Genomic DNA, 10,361 nt, shown 5'->3' on the forward strand with positions numbered 1-10,361 from the left:
TTAAATCCCTGATGACAAAATCTGCTCTTCGGAGCAGCAGGCTGGCCTGACCAAGAGAACAGAGTTGCTGGGTATGGAAAAAAGCTACACACCTCAGCTGGTGTTTTGGACCATCAGGCAAGGAGGGGCAGTCGCGCCCAACTCTGCTTCCTGCCGGTGTGGTTCAAAATCAGCAGCAGAAAAAGCCAACATTTCTGGAATGGTGTTGGTGAGGCTCTAGGGAAACAGGTACTCAGACACCGCTGATGAGAGAAAGTGGCTATAGCTGCTTTGAAAAACAATTCATCACAACTACTCAGCTTTAAAAGAACACAGCCTTTGACCCAGCAGTGCCAGGGCTGGAAGTTCATCCTACAGACATCCTAGTTATCCACACGCATGTGTTTAAGATGATCTATGCACAAACCTAGACATTACAGCAGTTTGTAGCAAAAGAACTGGAATAACCCCATAGTTCTCCCATTCCCCTAAACAGGTCTCTGGTGAAACAAATGAGGTTCATACTCGCAAACAAATTCTATGGTTTCGTTCAAAAGAAAAAGTCAGCTTTCCACTGCGATTGAGATTTCAAGATAACTTGTTAAGGGGGAAAAAGCAAGCCTCAGAACATTATATGCGATCTCAACTACAGCAGAAAGAAGAGAGGAGGGAGGGCTTTGTCTATAGAGGTGTTGAATCGTGAAAGAGTGCTAGGACCTGGGGCCAGGCATCCTATTTCTGGCCCTCCCTTGCTGTGTAATGAAGAATTAAATAAAGTAAGCTACATAAGAGGCTCTGTTCAGGGTCTAGGACATAGGAAGTGGTCAGTAAAGAGTAGGTATACTAATAAGTATCAGCATTACGCACAAACTTTCTCTGGAGGAAGACACAAGAAACGGGGCACAGGGGCTACTTCTGGGAACAGAAGGATGTGGGTGGGAGAGAGGGCTGCTGACTTTTCAGTGTATGCCCTTTTTGAAGAGTTTGAGTTTTTCTTTTTACCTGTGTCTGTACCATATGTTTCAAGAATATTATTTAAATAGGGGAGCAGGGCAAATTCCAAAGGAGGAGCAGCTGAGTGATTTCAGATGGTTTTCCAGCTGGATTTTTCTGAGCTACCAGTAACCTGGGCCCCGTGGTTCACAGTCTGGCCCCTCATTCACCTGGGGGACTGTTAGAAGGGCAGGACCTCAGCTCCACCCCAGACCTGCGGAAAGAGAATCTGCATTTTGACAAGATGCCCAGGTGAGTCGCATGCGTGTGCAAGGTTGAGAGGCACTGGTTTTCAGGCTGCAGCCCCGGAGGCCTCCAAGGGCCAGAAGACAAGTGGGTTTTTTTTTTTTTTAACATCTTTATTGGAGTATAATTGCTTTACAATGGTATGTTAGTTTCTGCTTTATAACAAAAGTGAATCCGTTATACATATACATATATCCCCATATCTCCTCCCTCTTGCGTCTGCCTCCCACCCTCCCTATCCCACCCCTCTAGGTGGTCACAAAGCACCGAACTGATCTCCCTGTGCTATGCGGCTGCTTCCCACTAGCTATCTAGTTTACGTGTGGTAGTGTATATATGTCCATGCCACTCTCTCACTTTGTCCTAGCTTACCCTTCCCCCTCCCCATATCCTCAAGTCCATGCTCTAGTAGGTCTGTGTCTTTATTCCCGTCTTACAAGTGTTTCTCTGTTTTGTGACTCAGTCGAGCAAAGGATGAATGGAATGAGTGGCCCCTCCCTTGGGGTGGGGTTTGGGGAAGGGGAGAGAACAGGAAGAATTGAGAACTCTGCTTGCTGTCTCCCCACAGCAGGTTGTAGCACGTGAGGTCTGAGGCATGTGGCTTTCAGCAGCTCCCCGCTTAGGGTTTAAAATAACTTTCTGGTTAAAAAAAGAAAGAAAGGAAGGAAGAGAGAAAAGGGAACCTCCCACTGTAGCCCACATAGCCCCGACATGAAAGGAGGCCTCTGCTCTCCCCACCCCAGACCCAAGCCCACTTTCTTTCTCTTTGGAGACTGTGACAGAAGTATTGCTCAAGGAGAAATCAAGTGGGAGATCCTTAGAGCTGAAGGGCCTCTAAGATAATTCACTTTAAGCTTCTCAGTTAACAGGTGGAGCAGTCAAGCCTCAGAGAGCGCAAGTGGTTTGTCCAAGATCACACAGCACGTTAGGGGCAGACACAGCTCAGGAATCATAGAGGTAGGAGAGACCTTGAAACCATCTACTTAAGAGTTACACACTTGAGAGGCCACACAGGTGATGCCTGAAAGAGAAGCCGATCAGCCGTTCTAGCCCACAGGCTGCAGAGCAGGGACGTGAGCCCAGACGGGCTCATGAGAATTGGTTCTGGAACTTTTGTTGGTACCAGCTATTCACAGGCATAGAGCCTGCCAACAGTTTTTTTAATTGTGGTAAAATGTACTAACATTTACCATCTTAACCATTTTTAAGTATTCGTTTTGGGAACATTAAATGCATTCACATTGTTGTGTAATGAGCCTGTCACTCTTGGTAGAGACATGGGGATAAGAAGCATATCACTCTTTTAGTTCTAGTCTAAGAAAAACTGCAGGGAGCAAAATGATAAATGGCCACAGACACTGGGGTCAGGGAGAAAACAGGGAGCAGTGGGCACCATGGCAAACTGGAAAGCATGCAACCCCATCTGAGAGACAGCCTACTTAGCGCCAGCTGACTTGTGCCTGCAGGGACGCTAGATCATCTATATTTGAAAACACCTGATTTTTTTTTAATGTATTTTTTTGAAGTATAGTTGATTTACTATGTTGTGTTAGTTTCTGGTATACAGCAAAGTGATTCAGGTATATATATATATATATACACATATACACATACATTCTTTTTCATATTTTTTTCTTTATGGTTTATCACAGGATATTGAATACAGTTTCCTGTGCTATACAGTAGGACCTTGTTGTTTATCCATCCTATATATAATAGTTTACATTTGCTAATCCCAAATTCCCAATCCAACCCTCCTCCAACCCCCTCCCTCTTGGCAACCACAAGTCTGCTCTCTATGTCTGTGAGTCTCTTTCTGTTTCATAGATAATCTCATTTGTGTCATATTTTAGATTCCACATATAAGTGATATCACATAGTATTTGTCTTTCTCTTTCTGACTTACTTCACTTAGTATGATAATCTCTAGGTCCACCAATGTTGCTGCAAGTGGTATTATTTCATTCTTTTTTATGGCTGAGTAGTATTCCATTGTGTGTGTGTGTGTGTGTGTGTGTGTGTGTGTGTATACACCACATCTTCCTTATCCATTCATCTGTCAATGGAATTTAGCTTGTTTCCATGTCTTGGCTATTGAAAACACTGAATGTTTTAAGCTTTTCTTCAAAATTGAAAACATTTTGAAAAGGTAAACAGAAAAATTCTCCCTCCCACTTGGGTCCTCCTCTCCCATAGGTAACAGTTATTGATTTCTTATGAATACTTAAAGTTTCTTTATAATTATACAAGCAAATAGTAACACATACATATGTTTTGTCTTGTTTCTCCATTTTTACACAAAAGAGAGCATAATAAACACCTTGTTTTACACCCGGCTTTTTTACTTAACAATTTATCCTAGAGAACTTACCTGATCAGTACTGGGCAGTGTCCTCATTTTTTCCAGCTGCATCGTATTCCAGTCTATGGATGGTCCATATTTGATCCAACCCATCCCCTGTTGATAGGCTCTGGCTATTTTTTGAAACTGTTGCATTACAAACAATGCTGCCTGGATAACCTCCAACATAATCATTTTTCACATGTGCACATGTATCTGTGGGCTAGTTTCCAAACAGTAGAATTTTTATATTTGCATTTTTAATATTTAACAAACTTGCCAAATTTTCCCCTCATAGTCGTGGTACCAAGATCCACTCCTGCCAGTCATGTATGAGCGACTATTTCCTCACAAACACTTTATTGTTTTAATGTTGACAAATAAACTAAAATGAAACAAAATAAAAACCATGTGCATCCAAAAAGACAAAGCTGTGGGCTGCATCGGTTCCAACTTTACCAACTCCAACCCTTCAAAGCCCAGAAATGTTGATTGACTTGCTTCAAGTTGCACAGTGAAGGAACCACAGAGTCAGGATTCGAATCTCAACAGCCTGATTCCTGTGACTGTACCTGATCAACTTCCCAGCCAACTGCCAGCTTGGGGGACCCCTCAGCTTTGGTGGTAAGAAACTACAGCTTCTGCAGAGTTACCTTGTCAGCTTAACCAGTTGAAAAAGTCCCAGGCTTATTTGCAGATGTTGACTGTGGATGGAGCTGGCCCCACACCCAGCAAGTACCTCCTCTCAGATGTATCAGTCAGCTTTTACTGTGTAACAACCAACCACAAAATCTTATTTATTTCTGTTCTTTCAACCTAAAGCCCTTCACCCAAGTGCTTGAGGAAGCCCCTTATTGCAGAAGTGAGTCTGCAACTAAAACCCGTGAAGTAGCTTTGGGTCCAGACAGACCTGAGCTCCACTTCTGACTCAACCCTCTTGTAAACTGTATGACTTTGGATAATTGTCTCTTTTAAGATTCCTTTTCCCTCAACTATAATAGAAGGATAAAGGTAGTCCCCACTTTGAACTGCGGTAACCACAGTGGACACAAAATAAGTACTTTGAACATGAGAATCAGCTCACCAAGATGCTCAAGCTATGAAAGGCTCAAAGGAACTGGGCCGGTGTGAGAGGAGAGAAGGTTCAAGGGTCCCCTCTCACTTATACTCCTCCATGTCACACCCTCATTTAGTCAAGAGCCGTGGACAGAATCACCCATACTCATCACATTATGATTTTTTTTACATCGAGCACAGATAATTAGATATGTGTAAGTTGCGTACACATGTAAAACAATTCCTTTGTATTTATATTGTGTTTATGCAACTAGATTGACAGCAGGGACTGTCTTCTAGTGGGTAAGACAGGCATGGCAATGGCTAAATATTTGGCAAAATAGAATGAAATAAATGGCGGCTGCAAAATGCCATGGGGAAGGGCAACCCATTCAAATTGGAGCCCGGAAGGGCTTCTGGAGTCTTCTGTATCATCCCTTGAAGGAGGGTTAGGGGATGGAAGAGGACCCAGCGTTTATTAAACAGCTATTTGCTTGGCACTCTGTTTCCTGATTTAATTTTTTCTATTGAGTTTTTTTTTTTTCTTTAAAAAATAACACAAGTATGATATCACTTGTGGAATCTAAATAATACAACAAACTAGTGAGTATAACCAAAAAAGAAGCAGACTTAGAGAACAAGCTAGTGGTTACCAGTGGGGAGAGGGAAGGGGAGAGGGGCAATGTAGGAGTAAGAGATTAAGAGGTCACAAACTATTAGGTATAAAATAAGCTACAAGGATATATTGTACAACATGGGGAATATAGCAAATATTTTATAATAATAACTGGAGTATAACCTTTAAAAATTGTAAATCATTATATTGTACAGCTATAATTTATATAGTATTATACATCAACTATACTTGAAAAAGGAATTTAAAAAGGAACATGAAAAATAAAAGGATTTGTTTAAAAAAATAACACAAATGTATAAGTCAGCTTTTGCTACAGAACAAACTCTCATTTATTTCTGGCTCACACATCTGTGGATTTTGGGGAAAGCTACTTTTTTTTTAAGCTTTTTTTTTTGGCTAAGCCACGCATGCCATGCAGGATCTTAGTTCCCCGACCAGGGATCGAACCCGTGCCCCCTGCAGTGGAAGCTCGGAGTCTTAACCACTGGACCACCAGGAAAGTCCCAGTGGGAGCTACTATTGATCTCATGATTTCAGCTGGACCTCTGGGAAAGGGGGTTGGTTTAGAGATCCCCAATATGTCACTCGTTTTGGGGGGACTAGTGGGCTATGCAGAACATGTTCTTCTCATTGTGAAATGCAGGAACCCTGGGGACCAGCCCAACTCCACCAGCACATTTCAAGTCTTTGTTTATATCATGTCCACTAATACCCCATTGGCCAAAGCCAGTCATATAGCCAAGGCCAAAGACAAGAGATGGAGAAGTATGTTCCATCCACTGAAGTGGAGGAGAAGAGGGTACATATTTGCTCAAAAATCACCTAGTTGGATGCAATCAATAATACGTGAATGCAGTCACGTTAAAAATTCAAACAAGAAAATATAAAAACATAACAAGGGAGGAAAATACTTTACCATCCTCCCCATCCAACCTCTCCCCAGCTGGACATAATCACCTCATCAGTTTGGGTTGAGCCCCTTCAGACTTCTTCCCACACTTTCACACACACACACACAGAAGATTTTTATTTTGCACAATGAGTTCATACACTATGCATTTTCACATGACAATTACAAGTATCTAACCATTTAACAATTATATTGACCCTATGATTAGACTTTTTTTTTAACATCTTTATTGGAGTATAATTGCTTTACAGTGGTGTGTTAGTTTCTGCTTTATAACAGGGTGAATCCATTATACATATACATATGTTCCCATATCTCTTCCCTCCTGCATCTCCCTCCCTCCCACCCTCCCTATCCCACCCCTCTAGGTGGTCACAAAGCACCGAGCTGATCTCCCTGTGCTATGCGGCTGCTTCCCACTAGCTATCTATTTTACGTTTGGTAGTGTACATATGTCCATGTCACTCTCTCACTTTGTCCCAGCTTACCCTTCCCCCTCCCCATATCCTCAAGTCCATTCTCTAGGTCTGCATCTTTATTACCATCTTGCCCCTAGGTTCTTCATGAACATTTTTTTTTTAAATTCCATATATATGTGTTAACATATGGTATTTGTTTTTCTCTTTCTGACTTACTTCACTCTGTATGACAGACTCTAGGTCCATCTACCTCACTACAAATAACTCAACTTCATTTCTTTTTATGGCTGAGTAATATTCCATTGTATATATGTGCCACATCTTCTTTATCCATTCATCTGTTGATGGACACTTCGGTTGCTTCCATGTCCTGGCTATTGTAAATAGAGCTGCAATGAACATTTTGGTACATGACTCTTTTTGAATTATGGTTTTCTCAGGGTATATGCCCAGTAGTGGGATTACTGGGTCGTATGGTAGTTCTATTTTTAGTTTTTTAAGGAACCTCCATACTGTTCTCCATAGTGGCTGTATCAATTTACATTCCCACCAACAGTGCAAGAGGGTTCCCTTTTCTCCACACCCTCTCCAGCATTTATTGTTTGTAGATTTTTTGATGATGACCATTCTGACCAGTGTGAGATGATATCTCATTGTAGTTTTGATTTGCATTTCTGTAATGATTAATGATGTTGAGCATCCTTTCATGTGTTTGTTGGCAATCTGTATATATTCTCTGGAGAAATGTCTATTTAGGTCTTCTGCCCATTTTTGGATTGGGTTGTTTGTTTTTTTGATATTGAGCTGCATGAGCTGCTTGTAAATTTGGGAGATTTGATTAGACTTTTTGAGTTGCTATTTTATAAGCAAGGAATCTGGGGTTGAGATGCGTACCCAAGATCACCCACCTCTTCAATAGCTGGACCAGGATTCAAACTCAGGACTTTTCAAAAATTATTTTCATTACGATGAGGCTGTCTCTATAAAAGAGGGATCCAGGGCTTCCCTGCTGGCGCAATGGTTGAGAGTCCGCCTGCCGATGCAGGGGACACGGGTTCGTGTCCCGGTCCGGGAAGATCCCACATGCCGCGGAGCAGCTGGGCCCGTGAGCCATGGCCGCTGAGCCTGCGTGTCCGGAGCCTGTGCCCCGCAATGGGAGAGGCCACAACAGCTAGAGGCCCGCGTACCGCAAAAAAAAAAAAAAAAAAAAAAAAGAGGGATCCAATTATACCCCCAAAGTTGTTACCAGCCCACTATGCCTTTCGTATGGTACCACAGAGAAGGCGATGGGTGTGTCTGTGTTTGTGTTTGTGCGTATGTGCGTGTGTGTGTGTGTTGAGAGTGAGTTTTAGGAAAAGGAAAAAGGAGTTATCACTATGACCACACTTGTGTTAGGAGCTTTGGGAAACATGATGTACAGAAAAGACCCTCACCCTCTGGTCACTTATAATTAAGCCAAAGAAACAAGGAGTCTCTCTTGAGGCAGTTGAACAACTCGGCAGGATGTGCTAGCTGGCAGATTGGGCACCAACGGGACGTTTGCTCTGTCCGTCTAAGAGCTGAATGCTGGAGGACACGAGCCTTAACCACGTTCCTAGAAAATGGGAAAAATTTAGAGAAAGAATGAATCTTGGCCTGAATTGGGAACAGTGATGATTGCTACACTCATTGGACTCAGTAGGTGTGATGTGAGTGTGTCACCAGGGGGCTTAGTTTAAACCGGGGTCAGGGAAGGTTTCTTGAGGAACTGACCTTCAAGCAGAACCCTGAAGGCTGAGTGGGAATTAGGCAAAGAATAAGGGAAGAGAGAGAATGGCAGGTGGGAAAACCTTGAGTGAAGCCGGAGAGGGCTTGGGCATCAGAGGAAGAGAAGGATTCCTGGGTGGTGAGGTAGAGGGTGGGGATGGAGGTAGGGAAGCCATGTGGGATAAGGCCAGGCGGTTGGCAGGGGCGAGGTTTGCAGGGACTTGAGCTGATCTGCATTGCGAAGGCAGATAAGAGGGGAAACGTGTGCGTGACCACAAGCTGGTGCCAGAGGAAGATGGCACACGTATGTGACCGTGCAAGAATGGCTTCATGAGCATATGAGAGGACAAGGGCAGGGCGGCACATGGCCCTGGATCAGGGCCAGGGGAGGTGCTGTGTGAATCGTGTGATGATTCTGGGTATGATTTCCTCTGGTCAGGTCTGCAGCTAAAAATTCAAGGTTTCCAAAGGGTGTCTTGGATAGCATAACTTGAGAAGCCCTTTGCATGGAGTTTGAACAAAGCACAGAAGAGACGAATTCTAAGGTGTTTGTGGTGTGGAATAGAGGAACAGGTCAGGGAGGGATTGGCATTTGGAAGGTGTCACAAGGTGACATCTGAGCTAGGTCTTGAGGAATGAATGGGAGCTCACTAAGCCAAGATGGGGGGGAACGACACAGCAGGCAGAAGGCACAGCAGAGGTAAAGGCAGGGTGTTCTGAAAGTGCCCGATGGGTGAAGGAAACAGGTTGGAGGGTGTGAACTTAGATTCCTGGTGGAGAGGGGCACAGGGAATGCTGGGGCTCAGCTGGGGGTAGGCTGTGCAGGGCGTCCCACACCAGGCACGGGAACTGGGAAGCAGCACGATCAGATGATTCGTAATAATATATCGGGCTCACTTCTGTGCTCTCTCACCACAAGGGACTAGAACGAGACATCTGGGGCCCTTCCCCCTCTTCCTCTGCACAAAGACACACCTTTCGGAGAGGTCAAGGTGGGAGATGGGGTAACAGATCCTGTAATCCTATCCCCAATCCCTGAGTCAGGAAGCCCTTTCCCCAGCAGGCTCTAGCCCAAGTCTGCTGTTAAGACAGAGGTTGGAAAACTGTTTTTCTCATCCACCTGGACTCAGGTGGGTGGGATGGAAGCCAACCCGAGTCTCTGGAGACGGTTCTCGCTGCAGGATTGGCCCTTGGAGGAAACAGATGAAACCCGATGCAACATGAAAGATGGCAGAGGTGGCCAAGTGCTGATCTTATCAAGCTAACTCCTCCTTGGAATCAAAGAAAGGGAATAGAGCTTTCCTTGTTTTCTCTCCTTTTACCTCTTGGTTAATTGCTGGCCAGGGGTCTGTGGGATAGGAGTTGTGGGTGACTCTCAGACTGTAATCTGGCCTGGGAGGTGGGCAGGTTTCCCAGCCATCCTGGATTTTTAACATTTTCTTGTTGGAAGTCACATCCTCAAGCAAACTATTGAACACCATTTAGGGGGAGGGACAGAAAAGGTAAAAGACTGTCTTTGCGTAAGAGGGGTCTATAATCTAGATAAAGGCAGGAAAAGAGGCACAGGTTCTTCATCTATCTCACTCAACTGTGAGCTCATTAGGAGCAAGGACCTAGTCAAAACCATACTGGCATTTGTCTCTGGAAACAAGGACATAATGGGGCTCAGTATATATGTCAGCTCATCCAGAATTCTTTCAGTTGTGAGTATTAGAAACCCAGCTCAGGATGGTTTAAATGAAAAGTGGGATGTGTTGATTTATAGAACTGAGAAATCCAGGGCTAGAATGACGTCAGGCATGGCTGGATCTAGGGGTTAACCAAAGTCATTAGGGTCAGACTTTTTTCCATCCCATCACTTAAATCCTGTGCTCTTTGTGTAGGCCTTATTTTCAAGTAGATTCTTACTAAGTGGTGACTCTCGGTGGCAAGACATACCTTCAGCAACCCCAGTGGAAAGAGTTTCTATTCTCCCAATAGTTACGGCAGAAGTGCCTGGACTGGATCTTGCTGGACTGATGTGGGTCACAAGCT

Source organism: Globicephala melas, chromosome 15 (genome assembly GCF_963455315.2).
Source record: "Globicephala melas chromosome 15, mGloMel1.2, whole genome shotgun sequence".
Taxonomy (NCBI): Eukaryota; Metazoa; Chordata; class Mammalia; order Artiodactyla; family Delphinidae; genus Globicephala; species Globicephala melas.